Raw genomic sequence first — 25,666 nt, 5'->3', positions numbered from 1 at the left:
TACAGATCACTACCCATTCCTGCTAATACATGTGGGGACAAATGACACCGCAAGAAAGGACCTGGAAACCATCTGCAGTGACTTTGAAGACTTAGGCAAGAAAGTGAAAGAATTGGGAGCACAGGTGGTCTTCTCATCCATCCTCCCAGTGGATGGCCATGGAACAATGAGGTGGAATAAGATTCTACAGGTGAACAACTGGCTACGTCGATCGTGCCGTTAACAAGGATTTGGATTTCTGGATCACGGAATGAATTACCTATATGATGGACTACTTGCTAGAGATGGGGTGCACCTTACGAAGACTGGAAAACGTGTATTTGGAAGTCGCCTTGCTACACTCATCAGGAGAGCTTTAAACTAGAACAATGTGGGAAGGGAAGCAAAAGGCCAGAAAAAGCCATACAGCTGACAAATACTATTGAGATCTCTGCTACTGGAAGTGGAAAGGAAGAACAAAGACAAAACAATTTAAATAATAAAAATATGGGAGAAAGAGAAGCCAATCACAAACTAAAATGTTTTTATACAAATGCACAAAGCATGGGCAACAAACAAGGAGAATTGGAACTACTAATGCAGGAAAAGAAATATGATGTCATTGGAATCACTGAAACTTGGTGGGACGATGCACATGATTGGAATAAAAGGCTAAAAGGATACAACTTATTTGCAAGAAACAGACTTGATAAACGAGGAGGAGGTGTCGCATTGTATGTTAGAAAAGCGTATATCTGCACAGAGATTGAAGCTTCAGAGACTGGGAGTTCTGTGGAAACTGTTTGGGTAAGAATACAAGGAGAGAACAACGGAAAGGACACCATTGTAGGCATTTACTACAGGCCACCTGGGCAAGCTGAAGATATGGATGAACTCTTTATGTATCAAATGACCAAGTTCTCCAAAAAATATGACGTAGTGGTCATGGGAGATTTCAACTATCCAGACATTTGTTGGGAATCTCTCTAAAGTAAAACTAACAGGTCAAGCAAATTCTTATCCTATCTTGCTGACCACTTTATCTTCCAAAAGGTAGGGGAGAAAACAAGGGGATCTGCTACTTTGGATCTAATCCTTATAAACAGGGAGGAAATGGTTGAGGAGGTAAAAGTGGCTGGGACCCTAGGAGGCAGCGATCATGCTATTATAGAATTTTGGATAACTAGAGGAGGAAGACATGTGAAGACTCAAACTTCAAGGTTAGATTTTAGAAAGGCAGATTTTAAGAGACTCAGAAAGAGAATAGGAGGGATCCAATGGCTGGATGTCCTTAAGGACAAAAATGTCCAGGAAGGATGGGAAATTTTTAAAAATGAGATTCTCAAAGCACAATCATTAACAATCCCAAAAAGTAGGAAAAATGGGAAGCATTTAAGGAAACCAGGATGGATGAACACAGAACTTAAACACATGCTAAAAAGAAAGAAAGAAATGTTTATTAAATGGAAAGAGGGAGGCATATCTAAAGAAGATTATAATGCAGTCTGCAGATCCTGCAGGGCACGTATCAGGTTAGCTAAAGCTGACAATGAATTAAGGCTTGCAAGAGATGTCAAAAGCAATAAAAAAGGATTTTGGGGGTATGTCAAAAGTAAAAGAAAAGTCAAAGATGCTATAGGATTTTTACAGGATGAAAATGGAGAAATGGTAAGAGAGGATGTTGAGAAGGCTGAACTTTTTAATTCCTATTTTGCATCTGTTTTCTCTCAGAAAGAAAATGTAACATCAACTGATCTTCACTGTCCTTTTAAAGGAATAGAGGAATCCAAGTTATCTGTAAACAGAAAGATTGTGAGGGAATATTTAGCTAACATAAATGAGTTCAAGTCTCCAGGTCCAGATGAATTACACCCCAGAGTACTGAAGGAGATCGTAGAAGAAATTTTAGAACCACTCTCCATAATCTTTGAAAATTCTTGGAGAACAGGAGAAGTCCCAGAAGACTGGAGAAGAGCAAATGTTGTTCCTATCTTCAAAAAGGGGAAGAAGGTGGACCCAGGGAACTATAGGCCTGTGAGTCTGACTTCTATACCAGGAAAGATCTTTGAACAAATTATTAAACAACATGTATGTAAGTACATGGATAAGAATGAAGTGATTAACCAGAGTCAGCATGCGTTTGTAACTAACAAGTCATGTCAGACTAACTTAATTTCCTTCTATGACAGAATCACTGACTGGGTGGATCAGGGAAATGCTGTAGATATAGTATATCTTGACTTCAGCAAAGCATTTGACAAAGTATCTCACACCATCCTTATTGAAAAAATGACCAAGTATGCAATGGACCAGGCAACTGTTAGGTGGATTCATAACTGGCTTAGTGATCGGACTAAGAGTGGTCGTAAATGGCTTCACATCCAGCTGGATGAATGTCTCAAGTGGGGTACCACAGGGCTCTGTCCTGGGACCTGTATTGTTCAACATCTTTATCAATGATTTAGATGAAGGAATTGAGGGTAAACTGATTAAATTTGCTGATGACACAAAGCTAGGAGGGATAGCTAATACTAGAGAAGAGAGAGAGAGGATTCAAAAAGACCTAAATAAACTGGAGCAGTGGGCAGCAACTAACAGACTGGTTTTTAACAGGGAAAAATGCAAAGTACTACATCTGGGCAATAAAAATGAAAAAAACATATACAGAATGGGAGGAATAGAGCTAAGCAACAGTACATGTGAAAAAGACTTGGGTATACTAATAGATCATAGACTGAACATGAGTCAACAGTGTGATGCAGCAGCAAAAAAGGCAAATACAATTCTGGGATGTATTAACAGAAGCATACAGTCTAGATCACGTGAAGTCATTATCGGTCTTTACTCCTCTTTGGTCAGACCTCATCTGGAATACTGTGTACAGTTTTGGGCACCACATTTTAAAAAAGACATAGACAAACTGGAGCAAGTTCAGAGAAGAGCGACCAGAATGGTGACTGGTCTGCAAACCATGTCCTATGAGGAACGGTTGCAGGATTTGGGAATGTTTAGCTTGCAAAAAAGAAGACTGAGAGGAGACTTAATAGCTGTCTACAAATATGTCAAGGGCTTTCACATTGTAGAAGGATCATCTTTATTCTCATTTGCACAAGGAAAGACTAGAAGCAATGGGATGAATCTAAATGGGAGGAGACACAGATTAGATATTAGAAAAAACTTTTTGACAGTTAGGGTGATTAATGAGTGGAACAGGCTGCCACGAGAGGTAGTGAGTTCCCCTTCAATGGACGTCTTCAAACAGAGGCTGGACAGACATCTGTCTGAGATGATTTAGTGAATCCTGCTTTGAGCAGGGGGTTGGACCAGATGACCCAGGAGGTCCCTTCCAACTCTACCATTCTATGATTCTATGACTAGGGCCAGTTCACCTCTATTGAGGCTTTTGGTAATATATTTTTTTTTTCATGAGTAAGTAAACCTTTTATCACTTTTAACCCCCTATGCCGTATAGGCATGTCATAGGTAGTGTCCCAGCATTTGATGCGGGCTCCGGTGTCGAGCCTGCATCTTTTCAGGCATGTGACAGCTGATCTGATCAGCTGTCATGTGCCTCGAACAGGCTGTTAACATGTTAAAATTCCGCTGTCCATCTCGGACAGCTGCATTTAACTCGCGCTTACCGGAAGTGTCACAAACCCTACCCATCGGGGCCCTGATGCATGATCGCAGGGCACCGATGGATTGACATGACAGCCGGGCGTGCTTGTCATTGCAGATGGGTGTTGCCCAGTGGTTGGCCATAGGAGATGATTATTTCTACTATGCTATATGTAGCACTAGCGATTGGATGATCTCAGCTATAAGCCTTCCAAGGAGACTATTGAAGCAAGTAGATGAAAAAATATATAATATATATATATTATGTATGGAAGTTCAAAGCCACACAATTTTGCACAGTCACATGTCTGGACCCCGAGAGCGTCATAGGCTATGTTGTGAGGCGAAATTTTAACCCCGCGCGTTCCAATTCACCAAACAATTTTGCCCCTATCTACATAATGGGGAAAAAGTGAAAGGAAAAGTGTTGAAGGCAAATTGACAGCTGCCACATGTGAACAAGGGAGAATTAAAGAATGAGAGCGTTGGCGCCAAAGAGTATATACCGTACAATTGCTAAGGTGGGGCCCGGACATGGGATGCTCATACTCCCCACACACGGGGATATGAACACACACAAAATGCGCCACACACCACCACGTGCTTGAACACATATACCACCCTCAGCACACACACAACTCATCTCACAAAGATTTATCGGGCTGCCAATAGCAACCAATCACAGCTCAGCTTCTATTTTGCTACAGTTAATTAATCTGAGCTGTGATTGGTTAACCCCTTAAGCCCCGCGGGTGGTTTGCACGTTAATGACCGGGCCAATTTTTACAATTCTGACCACTGCCACTTTATGAGGTACTCTGGAACGCTTCAATGGATCCCCCTGATTCTGAGATTGTTTTTTCGTGACATATTGTACTTCATGATTGTGGAAAAATTTCTTTGATATCACTTGCATTTATTTGTGAAAAAAAACAGAAATTTGGCGAAAATTTTGCAATTTTCAAAATTTGAATTTTTAAGCCCTGAAATCAGACGATATGTCACACAAAATAGTTAATAAATAACATTTCCCACATGTCTACTTTACATCAGCACAATTTTGGAACCAAAATTTTTTTTTGTTAGGGAGCTATAAGGGTTAAAAGTTGACCAGCGATTTCTCATTTTTCCAACAAAATTTATAAAACCATTTTTTTTAGGGACCACATCACATTTGAAGTCACTTGGAGAGGTCTTTATGACAGAAAATACACAAAAGTGACACCATTCTAAAAACTGCACCCCTCAAGGTGCTCAAAACCACATTCAAGAACTTTATTAACCCTTCAGGTGCTTCACAGGAATTTTTTGAATGTGGAAGAAAAAAATGAACATTTAACTTTTTTCACAAAAATGTTACTTTAGACCCAATTTTTTTTATTTTCACTGGGGTAACAAGAAAAAATGGACCCCAAAATTTGTTGTGCAATTTCCCCTGGGCACGCAGATACCCAATATTTGGGGAAAAAACACTGTTTGGGCGCACAGCAGGGCTCGGAAGGGAAGGAGCGCCATTTGACTTTTTGATTGTAAAATTTGCTTGAATAATTAGCGGACGCCATGTTGTGTTTGGAGAGCCCCTGTGTGCCCAAACTTTGGAGCTCCCCCACAAGTGACCCCATTTTGGAAACTAGACCCCCCAAGGCACCTTTATAGATGCATAGTGAGCACTTGGAACCCCCAGGTGCTTCACAAATTGATTCGTAAAAATGAAAAAGTGAAAAAAAAAAAAAACTTTTTCATTTTTACGAATCAATTTGTGAAGCACCTAGGGGTTCCAAGTGCTCACTATGCATCTAGATAGGTGCCTTGGGGGGTCTAATTTCCAAAATGGGGTCACTTGTGGGGGAGCTCCAATGTTTGGGCACACAGGGACTCTCTAAATACAACATGGTATCCGCTAACAAATTGAATGGAAAATCGGTTCAAATTGTTAGCGGACACCACATTGCGTTTGGAGAGCCCCTCTGTGCCCAAACTTTGGAGCTCCCCCACAAATGACCCCATTTTGGAAACTAGACCCCCCAAGGCACCTTTCTAGATTCATAGTGAGCACTTGAAACCCCAGGTGCTTCACAAATTGATTCATAAAAATGAAAAAGTGTTTTTTTTTTCCACTTTTTCATTATTACGAATCAATTTGTGAAGCACCTGGGGGTTCCAAGTGCTCACTATGCATCTAGAAAGGTGCCTTGGGGGGTCTAGTTTCCAAAATGGGGTCACTTGTGGGGGAGCTCCAAAGTTTGGGCACAGAGGGGCTCTCCAAACGCAATGTGGTGTCCGCTAACAATTTGAGCCGATTTTCCATTCAATTTGTTAGCGGATACCATGTTGTATTTAGAGAGTCCCTGTGTGCCCAAACATTGGAGCTCCCCCACAAGTGTCCCCATTTTGGAAACTATACCCCTCAAGGATTTTATTAAGGTGTATAGTGAACATTTTGAACCCAGAGGTACGGCACAGAATTTGTTTACATTAGGTCATCATATTGAATAAGTTGTCATTAGTCTTGAGCGCAAGTGCTCGCTACTTGAGTTTGCATCGGGTACTCAGGTATGCACCATGTACAGCGTGTGCTCGAGTGACATGCTCGAGTCCCTGCTCCGCATGTTTCACGGTTATTAGACACCCAAAAAAAAACATGCGGGGATCGCTCGTGCATGGCAGGCAATCCCCGTAAAGTTTTTTGGCCGCGAAGCATATGGGGCAGAGACTCGAGCATGTCACTCAAATACCCACGATGCTCAATGCATACCAGAGCACCCGATGCAAACTCAAGTAGCGAGCACTTGCTCTCAACACTAGTCGCCATATCGTCATCTTTTTTTCTTACTTTTGAAAAAAATCCCAACCCCAGCCCTAACCCTAGCACAACCCTAGCCCCAGCACAACCCTAGCCCCAAACCCAGCCCTAACCCTAGCCCAATCCTAACCCAAGAGTTTATTTTTGACGCCGTTCCTTGTGCGGTATAAGTGATTAGACGACTTTATTCTTCGGGTCGGTGTGATTACAGCAATGCCAGAATCATATGGGGTTTTTATGACTGACAGCTGTCACACACTAAAAGACGCATTTTTTGTAAAATCTAGTTTTTGCATCGCCATATTTTGAGAGCTATAATTTTTCCAGATTTTGGCAGACAGTCATGTGACGGCTCGTTTTTTGCGGGATGACTTGACGTTGTTATTGGTGCCATTTTCAGGCACGTGACATTTTTTGATCGCTTTCTATTCCGATTTTTGGGAGGCAGAATAAACAAAAACCAACAATTCAGGAATTGTTTTTTTTTTTTTTTATTCTGTTCCGCGTGTGGTAAAATTGATGAGGTATCTTTATTCTTCGGGTCAGTACGTTTACAGCGGTACCACATTTGTATCATTTTTCTATGTTTTGGCGCTTATACACAATAAAAGCTATTTTATAGAAAAAAATATTTTTTAGTATCGCTTTATTCTGAGAGCTATAACTTTTTTATTTTTCGGCTGATGGAGCTGTATGGCAGCTTGTTTTTTGCGGGACGAGATAACGTTTTCAGCGGTATCATTTTTATTTATATGCGTCTTTTTGATCGCGTGTTATTCCACTTTTTGTTTGGCGGTATGGTGATAAAGCATTGTTTTTTGCTTCGTTTTTTTTTTTTTTTTTACCGTGTTCACTGAAGGGGTTAACTAGTGGGACAGTTTTATAGGTCAGGTTGTTCCGGACGCGGCGATACCAAATATGTGTACTTTTATTGTTTTTTTTTATTTTTTTTATAATAATATTTATTGATGGGTACATTATATTTTTATTTTTGGTGTATTATTTTTTTTATTTTTTTATAATATTTTTGCACATTTTTTTTTTTTTTTTTCCACTTTCACACAGTTTATACACTTTATTACTTTGTCCCACTCTGGGACTTTCACTTTTTTTTTTCTGATCGCCTGCATGGCACAGGAATGGAGCACCATCCCTATGCCATGAAGGCTGTCAGAAGTGCACAGTGTGAAGATTGCTTGGAGATGCACTGCGCATGTCCAAGCAATCTTCCTGCTCTCTGGTGACCCGGATGTTGTCATGACGACATCGGGTCGTCATGGCAACACCCGGGAAGCCTTTGCAGACTGCGCTGGAAGCCGGAAGAGGAGGTGAGTATCGCCGATCACCTCCCCTTGCCCGCGCAATGCCGCGATCGACTTCGATCGCAGCATCGCGGGGGTTAATGTGCTGGGAGCGGTGCAGGACCGCTCCCTGCACATAGTACCGGGTGTCAGCTGTGACAATCAGCTGACACCCGGCGGCGATCGCGCCCGCACAGCCTGTGTGCGCGCGCGATCGCGATGACGTACTAATACGGGTCTGGCTCTTAAGTCCCAGGGCACAGACGCGTATTAGTACGTCAGATGTTATTAAGGGGTTAATATAGGCAACAAAGGACATTCGCAGTATAACAAAGCTTGTGTAAGGTAATAAGATGTCAGTTAGGGTGTGTTGGTGGAAAGGCTGATGTCAGTCACATTATTTCTATGTGAGAGGATATAGAAACTGCCAGTTACAGACTATTTTTACCACAATAATGCCTCATAAGAAAAGGAATTTCATGGCACGAATGTCAGCTGATGTGAAAAGAAAAGCTGCATTACGGGCCAATCAAAAATGTGAAGACCGAGAAACAAGGCTGACACATGAAAACAGCAGCTGCTTCCTCAAGGGCCAATGAACTTTCTGAGGAGAGGGAAGCGAGGCTTGCAGACTAGAGAACAAGAACTGCTTCCTCAAGAGCCAATGAACTTTCTATCTATTTGTTTTGTGGTTTTTGTGCGGAGAATAAATTTTTGTTAACACATTCTATTTTGCTAACAGCCGTTATTAACCCGGGCGAAGCCGGGTAGTACAGCTAGTTCAAAATAAAAACAATAAAAATACACACTTGGTGTCTCTGCATTGAGAAATACCCGATCTATCAAAATATAAGCTAAATTAATCCAATCAGTAAACAATGTAACGAGAAAGAAATTCAAAACGCCAGACTTGCTTTCTTTTTGGTCACCGCAGCATTGCAATAACAGGTTATCAAAATATCGTATCTACCCTAAAATGTTATCAATAAAAAAAAATGTCAGCGTGCAAAAAATAAGCCCTCACCCAACCCCAGTTCCTGAAAAATGGAGATGCTATGGGTCTCGGAAAATGGCTGCATTTTATTTTATTTTTTGGATTTTTTTTTTTTTCACCACTTAAATAAAAAAAAAAAAAAAAAAAAAAGAACCTATACATGTTTGCTATCTGTGTACTTGTACTGACTTGGAGAATCATAATGGCTGGTCAGTTTTAGCATTTGGTGAACATAATAAAAAAAAAAAAAAATAATAAAATTGTGGAATTGCACTTTTTTTTTTTTCTTTTTTTTTCCCCAATTTCACCGTACTTTGAATTTTTTTTTTTTCCTTTTTTCCAGTCCACTATATATGGTAAAATCAATGGTGTCATTCAAAAGTACAACTCGTCCCGCAAATAACAAGCCCTCACACGGCCATTTTTATTTTATTATTTTTTTTAAACCCCTTTACCACATTGGGATTTTCCAGTTTTATTTTTTGCTTCCCTTCTTCCCAGAGCCATTACTTTTTTATTAGTATGGAGAAATAAAAAAGTAATGGCTCTGGGAAGAAGGGGAGCAAAAAGTAAAACTGGAAAATCCCAATGTGGTAAGGGGTTAAAAAAAAAAAATAAAATAAGTGTGTGTGTGTGTGTGTGTACGCGCCTAGTCAAAATTCTGACCGTAATCTGATTGAGAGGCTGTGGCATGATCTTAAATAGGCGGTTCATGCTCGGAAACCCTCCAATGTGTCTAAATTACAACAATTCTGCAAAGATGAGTGGGCCAAAATTCCTCCAAAGCGTTGTAAAAAACGTATTGCCAATTATCGCAAACGCTTGATTGCAGTTGTTGCTGTTAAGGGTGGCCCAACCAGTTATTAGGTTTAGGGGGCAATCACATTTTCACACAGGGCCCTGTAGGTTTGGATTTCCTTTTCCCTTAATAATAAAGACCTTCATTAAAAAACTGCATTTTGAGTTTACAAATCAGGAAGGGAGCAAACCCTTTTTCACACCACTATATGGGTGTTTATGTATATATAGATATAGTGATATTTTGAATGTGCTATAATTTGCAAGATGTTTAGTCGAGGTGGGGTCCGGATCCTGAGAAAACCATTGATCTCTCAAACACCTGCTTCCCAAAAAGGTACATAGCTCCTAAGTGCGCACATTATGCTGGGTACTTATTCAATAAAAGGCATAGGCATAGAAAAGTCTTGGCTATGAATTAAGGGCTAGAAGGCGTTAGCTGTGAAGCCTATGCTTACTATTGAATCTATTCTCCTCTCTGGATTGTTGTCACACATTAATTTATTTATCGTTCAGTGTCCAATAATTGAACTGTGTGTTTTATAGTGTGAATGATTATTTAGATTGTTGGGACAAGCTTTAACTTGTGAAACCAGCTGCTTCGATGTTTTTGATATCTCGAGTCATGTTGCAGCATGTATTGTCATAGTGGCTTAAACCCGTTGATGTAGACCTTCTTTTACTCCGGGACGTCCCCTGATGAAGTATACAGCATAGAGTGACTCTGATTTACTCCCTGTCCCCACTGGATAGTCAGTCTTGCCATTTTAGTGCATTATGGGGTCAGTGTAATGTAGCTGTTATGTAATGTGATGATGGATGTGCAGAAATGTACATAGCCTGTGTGCTTCTTAGACGAGGCACTTGCAAAAACTGGTGTAGCTATCAGCATTCACAATACAGCCTTTCTAGTTTTTGGTGGTAAAATTGCATCAAGAATGTTTATTGCTATTTTAGTTTCCTTGGTGGGAGTCTGGGTGCTGTGACCTCCCCACCAATACTAATGTGAAGGAAGAGAAAGTGCTTACTCCTCCAAGCCTGAAGACTAGCTCCCATCTATATGGTGCCCATATTTAGTGGTCGGTGGGAGGTCTCTGAGCCCTTACCACTACAATCAATACTTTTTGACATGTCAAAAGCTTTTTGAAGTGACCATTAACCTTTTAATACTGCGTTACCAAACCAGCTGTCAGAGTATGGAGATCCCGTGAAGACCTTTCCATCACCAATATCTCTGGTAGCCATAGAGTCTGCCTCCGGGATAAATTTTGAACTGCACTATTAACTCTCCGTCTAGTGTTAAAGGAGTTGTCAGTTAATAAATGGGTAAATTGCACAGTGCTTGTAAAACAAGCAACTTTGCAATATACTCCTTTTTTATTAAAAATTCTCTGTTCTCAAGAATCTTATAGTATATAGCTTGCGGTCTAGGTTACCAGCCACCCTGCTGTCCCAGCCTGACAGGTTACTTAGGCAAGGCGCACGTGGCTTGAACAGACTCTGTACTGTACTGCCTGCTCACACCGGTCTGTAGCTGGCCTGATTGTTGGATCTCACCAGCTTCAGCCCCCCCTGATTGTTGGATCTCTCAAGCTTCAACCCCCTGTGCTTCTCCCATGCTGCAGAGGCAAAGCTGCCTCTGCTAGTAGCCTAGGAAAGGGCACAATTCTAAGTTTGGGGTTGTATTAAGGTTGGGGTTGAGATTTTTTCAAAAGTAAAGGGAAAAAAAAAAATGATGACAAAATGGCGACTAGTGTTGAGCGCAAGTGCTCGCTACTTGAGTTTGTATCGGGTGCTCAGGTATGCACCATGTATCGCGGGTGCTCGAGTGACATGCTCGAGTCCCTGCCCCATATGTTTCATGGCTGTTAGGGTATGTGCCCACAATGCAGAAAATTTCTGCAGCGTTTCTGCTTGTTCTTGGCAGTAAAAACGCTTGCGGATTTTACACACGTTTTTGACGCGTTTTTACATGCGGATTTGACTTGCGTTTTTCAAATGCACTGTGACCTCAAATCCGCATGCGGAAACGCACAAATAATGGACATGCTGCGGATTTTTCCGCAAGGAAAATCCGCTGCGGAAAATTCCGCAGCATGGGCACAGAACATGCAGAATTTCATTGGGGATCATGGGGCACGGATTACCAAGCGTTTCGCAAGTGTTTACGCTGCGGAAATTCCGCATCAAAAACGATTGAAAAACGCATAGTGGGCACGCAGCCTTATACAGCCCAAAAAGAACTGGCGGGGATTGCCTGTCATGCACGGGCAATCCCCGCATGTGGTTTTTTTTTTGGGTGTCTAATAACCGTGAAACATGCGGGGCAGGGACTCTAGCATGTCACTCGAGCACCCGCGATACTTGGTGCATACCCCAGCACCCGATGCAAACTTAAGTAGCGAGCACTTGCGCTCAAGACTAATGACAACTTATTCAATATGATGACCTAATGTTATCAAATTGTGTCGTACCTCTGGGTTCAAAATGTTCACTATACCCCTTGATAAAATCCTTGGGGGGGGGGGGTCTAGTTTTCAAAATGGGGTCACTTGAGGGGGATTTCCACTGTTTAGGCACATCAGGGGCTCTCAAAACCCGACGTGGCGTCCGCTCTCGATTCCAGCCAATTTTGTGTTCAAAAAGTCACGCAGTGCTCCTTCCCTTCTGAACTCTGCCGTGCGCCCAAACACTGGTTTTCCCCCACATATGGGGTATCTGCGTGTGCAGGAGAAATTGAACAACAAATTTTGGGGTCCATTTTTTCCTGTTACCCCTGCGAAAATAAAAAAATTGGGTCTAAAGTAACATTTTTGTGAAAAAAGTTAAATGTTCATTGTTTTTTTCCGCATTCCAAAAATTCCTGTGAAGCACCTGAAGGGTTAATAAAGTTCTTGAATGTGGTTTTGAGCACCTTGAGGGGTGCAGTTTTTAGAATGGTGTCACTTTTGGGTATTTTCTGTCATAAAGGCCCCTCAAAGTCACTTCAAATGTGATGTGGTCCCTAAAAAAAAAAATAAATAAAAAAAGTTTGGAAAAATGAGAAATCGCTGGTCAACTTTTTAACCCTTAACTTCCTATCAAAAAAAAATTTGGCTCCTAAATTGTGTTTGATGTGAAGTAGACATGTGGGAAATGTTATTTATTAACTATTTTGTGTGACATATCTCTGATTTAAGGGCATAAAAATTCAAAGTTTGAAAACTGCGAAATTTTCCCCCAATTTTTTATTTTTTTTCCTACAAATTAAACCCAAGTGATATCAAAGAAATGTTACCACTACCATGAAGTACAATATTTCACGAAAAAACAGTCTCTGAATCAGTGGGATCCGCTGAAGCGTTCCAGAGCTATTACCTCATAAAGTGACAGTGGTCAGAATTGTAAAAATTGGCCTGGTCATTAACGTGCAAACAGCCTTGGGGGCTAAAGGGATAAAAGGGACTCAGTTTGAACAGTCCTTCTATGCTGGGTGCATCATGGTGGGAGGTGGGGGGGTTTCCATCTATCTCCACGCCCCCTCTTCTTTGACAGCTCTGGCTTCATAGGGCCAAAGAATAGTGGAGATTATTATTATTTATTATAGCGCCATTTATTCCATGGCGCTTTACATGTGAAAAAGGGGGTATAATACAAGAACAATTACAATAATCTTGAACACAATGTGACAGCGACTGGTACAGGAGGAGCGAGGACCCTGCCCGCGGGGGCTCACAATCTACGAGGGATGGGTGAGGATACAGTAGGTGAGGGTAGAGCTGGTCGTGCAGCGGTATGGTGGAGCGGTGGTTACTGCAGGTTGTAGGCTTGGCGGAAGAGGTGGGTCTTCAGGTTCCTTTTGAAGGTTTCCACGGTAGGCGAGAGTCTGATACGTTGGGGTAGAGAGTTCCAGAGTAGGGCGGAAGCACGGGAGAAATCTTGTATACGGTTGTGGGAGGAGGAGATAAGAGGGGAGTAGAGCAGGAGATCTTGTGAGGATCGGAGGTTGCGTGCAGGTATGTAACGGGAGACTAGGTCGGAGATATATGGAGGAGACAGGTTGTGGATTGCTTTGTATGTCATGGTTAGGGTTTTGAACTGGAGTCTCTGAGCAATGGGGAGCCAGTGAAGAGACTGACAGAGGAGAGGCCGGGGAATAGCGGGGGGACAGGTTGATTAGTCGAGCAGCAGAATTTATGATAGATTGGAGGGGTGCGAGAGTGTTAGAGGGGAGGCCACAGAGCAGGAGGTTGCAGTAGTCAAGGCGGGAGATGATGAGGGCGTGCACTAGTGTTTTTGCAGATTCATGGTTTAGGAATGTGCGGATCCGGGAGATATTTTTGAGTTGGAGTCGGCAGGAAGTGGAAAGGGCTTGGATATGTGGTTTGAAGGAGAGTTCCGAGTCCAGGGTTACCCCAAGGCAGCGAGCTTGAGGGACTGGGGAGAGTGGGCAGCCATTGACGTTGATAGATAGGTCAGTTGGGAGGGTTGAATGAGATGGCGGAAAGATGATGTTCTGTTTTGTCCATGTTAAGTTTTAGAAATCTGGCAGAGAAGAAGGATGAAATAGCAGACAGACATTGTGGGATTTTGGTTAGTAGGGAGGAGATATCGGGTCCAGAGAGGTAGATCTGTGTGTCATCGGCATAGAGGTGATAATGAAACCCATGAGACTCTATGAGCTATCCCAGGCCTAAGGTGTAGATGGAGAAGAGCAGGGGTCCTAGAACTGAACCTTGGGGGACACCGACAGATAGGGGGCGAGATGAGGAGGTGGTGTGTGAGTGGGAGACACTGAATGTCCGGTCTGTTAGGTATGAGGAGATCCAGGATAGGGCCAAGTCTGTGATGCCGAGAGATGAGAGAGTCTGTAGTAAGAGGGAATGGTCCACTCTGTCAAAGGCAGATGACAGGTCTAGGAGGAGGAGGACAGAGTAGTGTCGCTTAGATTTGGCGGTTAGTAGGTCGTTTGTGACTTTAGTCAGTGCAGTTTCAGTAGAATGGTGCGGTCGGAAACCAGATTGTAGGCGGTCAAAGAGGGAGCAGGAGGAGAGGTGGGAGGACAGTTCAGAATGGAGATAGATGGAAAACAAGCAGGTGGTAAGATGCCTTACCGTGAAGCATTGAGCGCCTGTACTTGGTTTGCACAGTCATTCTGTGCTGACAGTCTTTTAACCTCAGGTGTTCGGTCAGTAGACCATAAATTTGGAGGATTGTAGTACATGAAATGATCTACAACCTGCTGGACCGGACCTAGATGTCTTGTCTGTCGGAGTAGACTTCTGACAGTTCTTAGGACATGACTATTGGGAGAGCTATCTGTTGTTGGTGCAGACAGTTTATCTCTGCACATCCATGCATTATTGATAAGCTGCCTCAGTGTGTGAACTTCTTCTGCTTATTGATGCTGATGGCAGCAGCTGGGATCTGTATTATTGGTCCTGTTTTTATTTTTTTATTTTGTCTTCTATTATCTTTATGGTTTTCATACTGGGAAACTGGTCACTAAAATTACTTTTCTGACAATTCTGTTCATATACATCTCTGTATTTTGTGGGGTGTTTTTTTTGCCTTTCTCTTCTTTATTATTTTCTGACACGAGTACACATTCGCATTTGAATTGTAGAATTAATCTGTGATATCATAGCAAATGTAGCTAAGTTGTGAAAACATTACTTATCGTGTACTAATATTATCCCCCACCACTATATTGATTTAAAACTTCAGAATAAACCTTTCCTAGCATTCTTACTCGGGTCAACGTCCGTATAGTGATTGCTCTGCCTGCAGATTTTTAATTCCTCTTTCCAAGTTTTTCCATATGCCCTACAATGGAACATAAACAAGTGTTTCCGGATTTAATTTTTTATATCCTGATTTATGGAAACTAATTAGATAAGGGTGTGAATATGAACTTTTAAAACAGGTTTGGTTACAATCTGCAGCAGCTGTGTACTAATAAATGTAGTTTTTCCAGTACAAGCCTTAAGTCCTAGTGTTATATAGAAGTCCTTCAACATAAGACTAAAGTGGGGCTATTTTGGCTGAAGTAGCTGACCATCCATTTTCAGGAAGAGTTGCTGTTGTTTGAATGTTTTAGTTGTAGCTGATAAAGGTGTACGAGCACTTTTTATAGTAATAATAATAATTTTTATTTTTATGGCGCCAACATATTCCGCAGCACTTTACAAATTTTAGGGGGGACTTATACAAACAATACAGAATAAGCATATTTCATATCGAAAGGAGTGAGGGCCCTGCTCGCAAGCTTACAGTCTATGAGGAAATGGGGGAGACACAAAAGGTAGAATGTACATATATTGTATAATGCAGCCTTGATATACTATATAGGATAAATAATACATGGACTGGTCGCCAGCCAGTATGTGTACAGTCCTGACCGAGGCTATTATGTGCATGGTTGGTATGAACCTGAAATTGAAGATTTTAATATGGGGGAAAACTGGGACATACAACTGGGATGGACAGATAGTGTGTGGAGGCGATACGCCAGTCTAAAGAAATGTGTTTTTAGGGTCCGCTTGAAACTGTGGGTATTGGGAATTAATCGAACTGTCCTGGGTAGTGCATTCCAAAGAATTGGTGCAGCACGCAAGAAATCTTGGAGACGGGAGTGGGAAGTTTGGATTATGGAGGATTTTAGTTTTAAGTCACTGGCAGAACAGAGGGCACGTGTAGGGTGGTAGACTGAGACAAGGGAGGAGATGTAGGGGGGTACTGAAGCATGGAGCGCTTTGAGGGTAAGCGTGATGAGTTTAAATTGATCTCTATATTGGATGGGTAACCAATGCAATGACTGGCGCAAGGAAGAGGCATCGGTGTAGCGGTTGGTGAGGAATATGATCCTGGCTGCTGCGTTAAGGACGGGTTGGATAGTAACATTAGACACAAAAATATCCAAACTTGAACTATTAAGAAATATAAAAAAATATTATCAAATTAGTTACAGCAATAAAGTAAATAAATCTTCTGCATGTATGAAAATTGCTCAGCCATGTACTCCCTCTTTCTCCTTGCTGTAAGACAACTGGCTGTAGCAGAAGCGTCTTTGCTGTACTCCGTGAGTCTTGCAGTAGGACAAAAGATGAAACCTCTACCACTGGCTATAGTACAGGCCTTGCCACCAGGAGCAGATGAAACTAATTGACAAAAGAATAGATGCTGCAGGATTTTTGTGATACTTTCTTCTGGACAACCTCTTATTAATGGGCTTGGAGATGGAAAAAACAAAAATCGTACTCTCCTCCTCCATTGTCGCTGCTCATCTGTGCTTGCTGCTTTATTCCTCTCCAGGCTTCTGGCATTAATACCTAGCAGGGGTGACATTTGAGCTCTGCAGCCAGTCGTAGGCTCCTGACCAGCTGCAGCGTTCACATTCTGTATAAGCGGAGAAGTCAGCTTGGATGAAATGTGACCGTTGCAGTCAACAGCAAGCACTGATTAGATACAACGCTCTTGTGACGCTGTCGCTGAATGTTGATGGCAGGAGACTGGTGGTGTGCTGAGTGTGCAGGAATTGCTGCGATCTGGGGAGTATTTTTGCCTCCACTTTTATATACTTTGGTTGACCAATAACGCACTTAAGCTGGCCACATATGAGATGGTTGTTGGCCAAACGTTCGTTAGGCAGGCTGCTCTCGCTCTCTCTCAACTCCAATATACACATGGGCACTCGACTCAGCTTAGTATTCATGTATTTTCAATGGGGAGCGAGAAGACAAAAGAATCGGGTGTTTGCGATTCCAACTGCCTTGATCCTTCATCTGTCGGAAGAGTCAGGAGGCCCTTTTATACATCAGATGGTCATCCAGTCTTGCCTAAATGGCCAGTTGTGGCCAGTTTTTATCTAACGTATTGGTGTTATGTAAGAACCACAATTCTAAACTGAATTTGTTTTTTTTTGTTTTTTTTAAATATGTCATAACTTACAATAAGACCCTCTATGAAGACGGTCATTTATTAAAATATTGCATTTTGACACATCCTATAACACACAAGTGCTGACCCGTTGTAACTGTGCCTGTCTTTAATGACAACTTTCTATCATTAGACACATTGTACAGCTCACACCTTTCCATGACCAAACATTTTTATGGAAATGAAAAGGTCACTTTGCACACAATAGAAATAGTTGAATTTTTCTGCTCTCTAAATGTGGTCATGTCTGTTTTAACTTCCAAAGCTAAAGTACAGAGAAATTCTAAAAAAAAATCCCCCTACCACCATTGCAATACACATACAAACTTCTCATGGATGTACCCAAGGAGAACAGAGTAAAAACAACCATTGCATGCTTTTCACAGTGGGAGAGGTCGGACCTGTCATTGTGACTGACTGCCAGTGAGGGCTGCGCCTTGATAAGTCACACCAGGAGAAGTGACTTTCCTGTCTAATCACAGAAGAAAATGGAGCACTGTCGGCTGTGCTTACACCACACAGTCTCTACCTACAGGCCATGGCTGTGTTCACACTGCTTTCAGATTGTCTGAATCCTCCAAAAAATGGGATCCAGACAAACCCCTGAGGGGCTCATAGACTGCAATAACACAAGATGAGGTCAAATTAACTTCTTTTTTTTCCATGAGCATGTCTGTTTGCTTAGATAGAGAAACCCAGAAACGTAGTCACAATTTTTTTTTCTTTTTTCCAAAACAAGACACTGCCTTAATAATATTATTGATTCCATGCTGCTGTACATGAGAAGGGGTTACATACAAGATACAAATATGAAATGCACTGAACAAACTGACAATGAGACTGGTACAGAAAGGAGAGAGTCCTTCACTTGTGAGCTTACAGTCTACAGTAGTGGGAACCTGTCACCAGAAAAAATGTTAACATGCAGGTAAATGGCGTTATTAACCTGCCCAGTGCCCGCACTTAACCGAATGCTGCGGGCACTCGGAGACACGCTGCCGGGAGTAATTTAAGTTTATTCCCTTCGGCAGCATTCAGGTTTCAGTTAAGGGGTTGGCGCCGACTTGGGTTCACTATACAGAGCGACCCTGTCTAACACTGACTCTGCGTTGGGGTAGACTGTCAGTCGGGGGCGCGGTTACAGCCTCTGTTCTGTATTCTCACTGAGTGAACCGGCATCGGTGCTGCCCCTGTGACTGAAACTGGAACGTTGCAGGGGGAATAAAGTTAATTTTCTCCCTGCAGCGTTAGGCTAAGTGCAGGCATTGGGCAGTCTAATAACGCTATAAACCTGCAGATTAACAGGCTTTTTTTATTTTTTTTTCTGGTGACCGGTTCCCTTTAAGAAGCACAGTCAAGTACTTTTTTGGCTGAAGGTGTGCTCTATGCTTGGGTACAGATATTGGGTTTCAGTTCAGCTTTCACATTCATGGAGACTGCTTTGTAACAGCAAATGGATTCAACAAAACCACTCTTTTGCTTGTCCTTTCACATGACTTAATTTGGCCAGAGTCCCGATGGTGCTGACAGGATGACGCATCATAGTAAAGCGCAGAATAGTGAGCAGTGCGGTGTCACTGTGATAATGAGCTGGATGTCCTCTGGCCAGTGACAGCTGGTGTCCTTTAATGCCATTCATGAGCCTGCATAGAATTACTATCAGCCTAAAGGCTGATTTTAAATGGTCTTTCTTGTTTTATGAGGCTTGGGTTTGCCAGAATTCTTCAGAATCTGAAACTTTGGCTGAAGATTGCAGCTGAAGCTGTTTGTTGCGGAATGGTCGGTACATTTGCATGAATTTAGGCTCATTGTAATTGAATCTGCAGCATATAATTTTGCATCGATTTTTCCCGGAGCACGTGAATAGTGTAAAATAGACCATTCACATATCTGTGGAATATCAGCGCTGGATTTATCATCTCATAAAGTAATGGTATGTCTTGCCAGGACACTGGTGAATGTCTGACTCTGGGACCACACACAAGCTTTAGAATTAAGGGGAATCTCTCAGCCGGTTTTTGCTATAGAATCTGAGAGCTGCATGATGTAAGGAAAGAGAGCCTTATTCCAGCAGTGTGTCACTTACTGGTCTGTTTGATGCAGTTCTGATAAAATCCCTGTTTTCTTTGCTGTAGCAGTGGTCCGAATGCTGAGCTAAGAATATCCCCACCCACACCCCTAATTGGCAACTTCCTGTGTACATTGTCAGCAATCTGCCAATGAGTGTTGGAGGCAGGGTTACACATTAGCTGGCATGATACCCCTAGTCCTGCAGTGATAATCTCCTGCTGATAAAACGCTGATTGTATTAAAGCTACAGCAAGCTGTGGAGTCGGGCGCTCTGCTTTCTGCTTTCAGTTGTAAATAGCACAGACCTGCTGACAGATTCCCTTTAAGTGGGTGCAGTGCTGATGTAGTGATCCCTTTCAATTTTTCCTTTGCATAATAGCACTGGCCCTATTAATCTTTTTTTTTTTTTTTTTTTTTTATTATATAGCGCCAACATATTCCGCCGTAGTTTACAATTCAAACAATTTTTTTTTTTTTTTTTGCTTTTTAACCCCTTCAGGACCCAGCCTATTTTGACCCTAAAGACCTTGGCATTTTTGTCAATTCTGACCAGTGTCCCTTTACGAAGTAAAAACTCTGGAACACTTCAACGGATCTTAGCGATTCTGAGATTGTTTTTTCGTGACATATTGGGCTTCATGTTAGTATTAAATTTAGGTCGATAATATTTGCGTTTATTTGTGAAAAAATCAAAAATATGGGAAAAAATTTGAAAATTTTGCAATTTTCAAATTTTGAATTTTTTTTCTACTAAACCAGAGAGTGATGTGACACAAAATAGTTAATAAATAACATTTCCCACATGTCTACTTTACATCAGCACAATTTTGGAAAAAAAAAAATGTTGGTAGGAAGTTTGAAGGGTTCAAAGTTCATCAGCAATTTATCTTTTTTCCAGCAAAATTTACAAAACCATTTTTTTAGTTACCACATCACATTTGAAGTCCCTTTGAGGGGTCTTTATGACAGAAAACACCCAAAAGTGACACCATTCCAAAAACTGCACCCCTCAAGCTACTGAAAACTACATTCAAGAAGATTATTAACCCTTCAGGTGCATCACAGGAACTAAAGCCACATGGAAGAAAAAAATGAACATTTTTATTTTTCTAACAAAAATTTTCTTTTAGCCTAAATTTTTTAATTTTCACATGTGTAACAGGATAAAATGCATCCTAAAATTTGTTGGTCAATTTCTCCTGAGTACACTGATACCTCATATGTGGTCATAAACCACTGTTTGGGCACACGGCAGGGCTCAGAAGGGAAGGAGCGCCATTTTACTTTTTGAATGGAAAATTAGCTCCAAAAGTCAAATTGCGCTCCTTCTCTTCTGAGCCCTGCCATGCGCTCAAACAGTGGTTTATGACCACATATGAGGTATCAGTGTACTCAGGAGAAATTGACCAACACATTTTAGGATGCATTTTATCCTGTTACCCATGTGAAAATTAAAAAATTTAGGCTAAAAGAACATTTTTGTGGAAAAAAAAGTACTTTTTTGTTTTCACAGATCATTTTGTGAAGCACCTGGGGGTTCCAAGTGCTCACTATGCATCTAGATAGGTGCCTTGGGGGGTCTAGTTTCCAAAATGGGGTCACTTGTGGGGGAGCTCCACTTTTTAGGCACATTAGGGGCTCTCCAAACGCTAACAATTTGAGCCGATTTTCCATTCAATTTGTTTGCGGACACCATGTCCCGTTTGGAGAGCCGCTGTGTGCCCAAACATTGGAGCTCACCTACAAGTGACCAAATTTTGGAAACTATACCCCCCAAGGCACCTATCTAGATGCATAGTGAGCTCTTGGAACCCCCAGATCCTTCACAAATTAATCCGTAAAAATCAAAAGTGGTTTTTTTTTCCACTTTTTCATTTTTATGAATCAATTTGTGAAGCACCTGGGGGTTCCAAGTGCTCACTATGCATCTAGATAGGTGCCTTGGGGGGTCTAGTTTCCAAAATGGGGTCACTTGTGGGGGAGCTCCAATGTTTGGGCACACAGCGGCTCTCCAAAAGCAACATGGTGTCCGCTAACAAATTGTCGACTCAAATTGTTAGAAGACACCATGTTGCGTTTGGAGAGCCGCTGTGTGCCCAAACATTGGAGCTCCCCCACAAGTGACCCCATTTTGGAAACTAGACCCCACAAGTCACCTATCTAGATGCATAGTGAGCACTTGGGACCCCCAGGTCCTTAGCAAATTAATCCGTAAAAATAAAAGTGTTTTTTTTTTCACTTTTTCATTTTTATCAATCAATTTGTGAAGCACCTGGGGGTTCCAAGTGCTCACTATGCATCTATATAGGTGCCTTGGGGGGTCTAGTTTCCAAAATGGGGTCACTTGTTGGGGAGCTCCAATGTTTGGGCACACAGGGACTCTCCAAATGCAAAGGGTTCCAATTTGTTAGCGGACACAATTGTGTAGTGCATGTCAGGTTGGTGTGCGGTGTGGTATATTGTAGTGCATACACCACACACACACACACACACACACACACACACACACACACACACACACACACACACACACACACACACACACACCAACCTGACATAGCCTCCTCAGCTGAGTACGCCCTAGACTGGGATGAGCGGGACAGGCGGGACATTTTGTGTGCTTTGTGCGTGTAAAAAAAAAAAAAAAATCAAAACTTTATTATAGTGTGAGTGTACGTGTGTGTGCTTGGTGTAACCTTCTGCAGTCACGTGTGGGGCCGGTCAGGCGTAGGGGCCGGTCAGACGTAGGAGGGGGCTGAGGAGATGGAGGAGCCAGAAGCAGCAGCAAGGGGGGTGATCACTGGGGCAGGAGCCGGCAGCAGCAAGGGGGGGGTAGGAGGCCGGCAGCATCGGGGGGTGATTACTGGGGCAGAAAGGGGAGCAGGAGCTGGCAGGAGCAGGGGGCTGATTACTGGGTTTTCGGGGAGGGGGTGATCACTGGGAACAGGGGGGGTGAACACTGGGGGAGGGGGTGATTATTGGGAGGTGGGGGGTGATATCACTGGGACTGGAGGATGGTGGGTTTGATCACAGGAGCAGGGCATTTACACTGAGCCTGCTCCTGCTGTGATCACAGTCCACCGGCTGTCAGAAGGAGAGCAGCAGCCGGTGGATGAAGACGTGGGAGAGGGAGCGGAGGTCGGGGTGCAGGTATGAAAGTGGAGGGGGGGTGGAGAGGGGGGCGGGGAGGGGGTCGCGGGGGGGGTGGAGGGGGGGGTCGGGGGGAGTGGCGGCAATACTTACCGCTGATCAGCGGTGGCGGCGGCAGACGCGATCCACAGGGTCCACAGCAGGGTGTCCGCAGCAGGGGGTCCACAGCAGGGGGTCCGCAGCAGACGATCTAGGGTTGGGAAGGTGCTGGGAGGTTTCAGCCATCCCTCCATATCTGATTGGGGCTAGTATCCATGTGACGCTATCCCACCAATCAGATCTGGGGGGGAGGGGGGGAACAGAGGTGACACTCCCCCCAGCCAATGGCTGATGCTGTAAGCATCAGGCAATGCCCAGATTTAAATATTACACCAATTTTCATTGGTGAAATATTTAATTCATACCGATTGGCAGTTTCACTAAAAGTGAAAATGAAACAGCCAATCGGAGGGGTCCCAGGCACGGGGGGGTTAATCCACCCCCCGGGGGGTCGACTTCAGGATGTCCAGTTGCAGTAGCAACTGTGACACCTGAGCGACCCCGCTCGCAGGCGCTGCAGGGGCTCTTTCCCTCCATGTCACAGACGCTGTGACATGGGTCGGGAACGAACTGTTTTCCATGTCACAAACGGTGTGACACGGGTCGGGAAGGGGTTAAGACGTTATTGGCATTGTCCCCATTGGGGCTCACAATGTACATTGCCTAGTACATAGTATGTCTTCGGAGTGTGGGAGGAAACCGGAGAACCCGGAGGAAACGCACGCAAACACGGGGAGAACATACAAACCCCTTGCAGATGTTGTCCTTGGTGGGATTTGAGCTCAGGGCCCCAGTGCTGCAGTGCTAACCACTGCGCCACCGTGCTGCCCTATTAGTTTAAAAGTGATTGCGCGGTGTCCCTGTGTCGGGAGAAGAACTGTAAAGGTCTCTGTGCTACACCTGCACTACGTCCCCTTCATATCCTTGATCAGAGGAGGAGGGCCGACTCTGCCTGCACTTCCCGCTCTTCCCCCATGTTATGTCCCTATGTTATGTCATGATTGTGTTCCTTTTGTGAGGCCAGGGATGAGGCTTTCTTCTGAACAGGCCTGACTCTTGCTGCCTTCCTCCTCTCATTACTGTGTACATTGCTTGCTTGGTGAAAGTTGAACAATTGTACAAGTTAACCTGTGTGTTTGCTCTGTGGATATGGTGACTTTTGCTGCTGCCGGGAGGTTGAAACCATGTCACACAAAGAACTTTGGAGCAAACAATTGAAGGGCAAGTGCTGGAGGGCTGCACTTAGTGACTCCATCCATCAAGCTCCAGAATCTTTTGTTCGCGTGCACAATCTGTTAGTCACTGAATCAGCCATTGGAAAAAGCTCAGCTGAAAGTCTGTTATGCTTGTGATTTCCATTTGTCCGGTATTTTTATTTATTTTTTTTATTCCTGACTGTATGCGACCATTATCAAATTCATAGGAGCGAGTGAAGCCGTATAAAAGGGATGATACAGCCTGAGGAGGAAATGGTAAGTGCTAAGACCACTACTGCAGGCTCCAGGGTATATTCTCATTCAGGGCTGTGTATATAATGGAAGTAAACTGGGTGAATACTTGTGCATTAGATGTGTGCGTGAAGATGGGGCAGAGCAAGGTTTAACACAGGATGATATCTAAAAGGCCAAGAAGAAAGATTTAGTATACAATTTACACCACACATGGAGATGGAGAGTGCTTGATTGTGTCCTGACAAAATATTGCTCCATTAGGAGCTGCTTTATTTTGAGTACAAATATATATAATGTGAATATTCATTCCAAAGGATCGACAAGCTGATGTATAGCCATAATAACCTAAAATAAGAAAAAAAGAAATGACTCAAGCAGGTTTACAAATACACAAAGAAAAGGCTTACAAAAGCTGGTGGTAATGTTGGAAGAGTGCGGGTACGACATTTGTGTGATGGGAAGCGGCATGAGCAGGGAGGGGTACACTAAAGTGATTGACGATGAAGAACAGACTTGGCACTCGGTCGGCCAGTCTTGGTGAAGGAAGATGCGCCAAATTCATTAATACAACTGCTGTATGTCTCTGCCAGAAATGTTACCCCAGCCAGGTGCTGGCCTACATTCCTGACATCATTTACCCCACTTTTGTTGTGTAAATTGATGACTTTGCTGGTGGGCTTTGCCACGACACTCTTCAGCTCCTTTCACTTTTTTAAAGACTGGCAAAGCTGTCTAACAAAAAAAAATGTTAATTTTGTGTTGTGCAAAAGTTTTGCGACATTTCAAAGAGTTTTGCCCCAGAATTCTGTCAAAAACTCCTTAATGAATCAGGGCCATAAATTTACTGTTGCCTTTATGATTATTCGATGTGGATGATACAATCAATCAATGAATGTATTGGACTCCTAAAACCAATTGATTTGAATATTACAGTAATTACAGTATAAATGATCCTCTGTGGTAATTCGGTTTTCTAGACAAACTTCATTCATGGGGTATATGACAGCAGAAGCAACAACTTGGTCAAGTTCTGAAGTGAGCCTGTAATGTGTGCAGTCCTGTCTGCAGGCTGTATGGCAGTGTGCACACTTATTTTGTAGTTTACTGGGAAAAGAGATTCTGTATAACTTGTACAGGGTGGACCACAAAAAACACACCCTTTCCCCTTATAGAGCCCATGGATTCATTCCCTGCCAGTATAGTGTAGGGAAGTACAGGTGCTCTGTGCACCATGGCCAAGTCCATCTATTTATTTATTTTCCTCACTTTTATATAGCGCCATTAATTCCACAGCGCTTTACAGACATTGTCACTGTCCCAATTGGGGCTCACAATGTACATTCCCTATCAGTATGTCTTTGAAGTGTGGGAGGAAACCGGAGAACCCGCAGGAAACCCACACAAACACGGGGAGAACATACAAACTCCTTGCAGATGTTGTTCTTGGTGGGATTTAAACTCAGGACCCCAGCGCTGCAAGGCTGCAGTGCTAACCACTGAGCCACCGTGCTGCCCTATTTAACAGCAGCTTCCCATCTGCTTGTGT

General features: G+C 42.9%; 1 protein-coding gene across 2 annotated transcripts in view; it reads left to right on the top strand.

Moving 5' to 3' along the window:
• LOC141248477 (KN motif and ankyrin repeat domain-containing protein 1-like) overlaps positions 1-25,666 on the top strand; it is a 268,553-nt gene that overhangs the window by 82,041 nt on the left and 160,846 nt on the right. Inside the window, exon 1 of one of the 2 annotated variants that reach the window (XM_073669401.1) lies at positions 23,979-24,141. The exons of the other annotated variant lie outside the window; for it this stretch is intronic. The gene's annotated coding sequence lies outside the window, so the exon portion shown is untranslated. Of the gene's footprint in view, positions 1-23,978; positions 24,142-25,666 lie in introns of those variants that run through there. 2 annotated transcript variants of the gene reach the window in all.

This window comes from Phyllobates terribilis, unplaced genomic scaffold (genome assembly GCF_046119375.1).
Source record: "Phyllobates terribilis strain yellow unplaced genomic scaffold, ASM4611937v1 Scaffold_1__5_contigs__length_1240528914, whole genome shotgun sequence".
NCBI lineage: Eukaryota > Metazoa > Chordata > Amphibia > Anura > Dendrobatidae > Phyllobates > Phyllobates terribilis.
The sequence above is the reverse complement of the archived record's forward strand: the minus strand, read 5'-3'. Positions and strand labels throughout refer to the sequence as shown.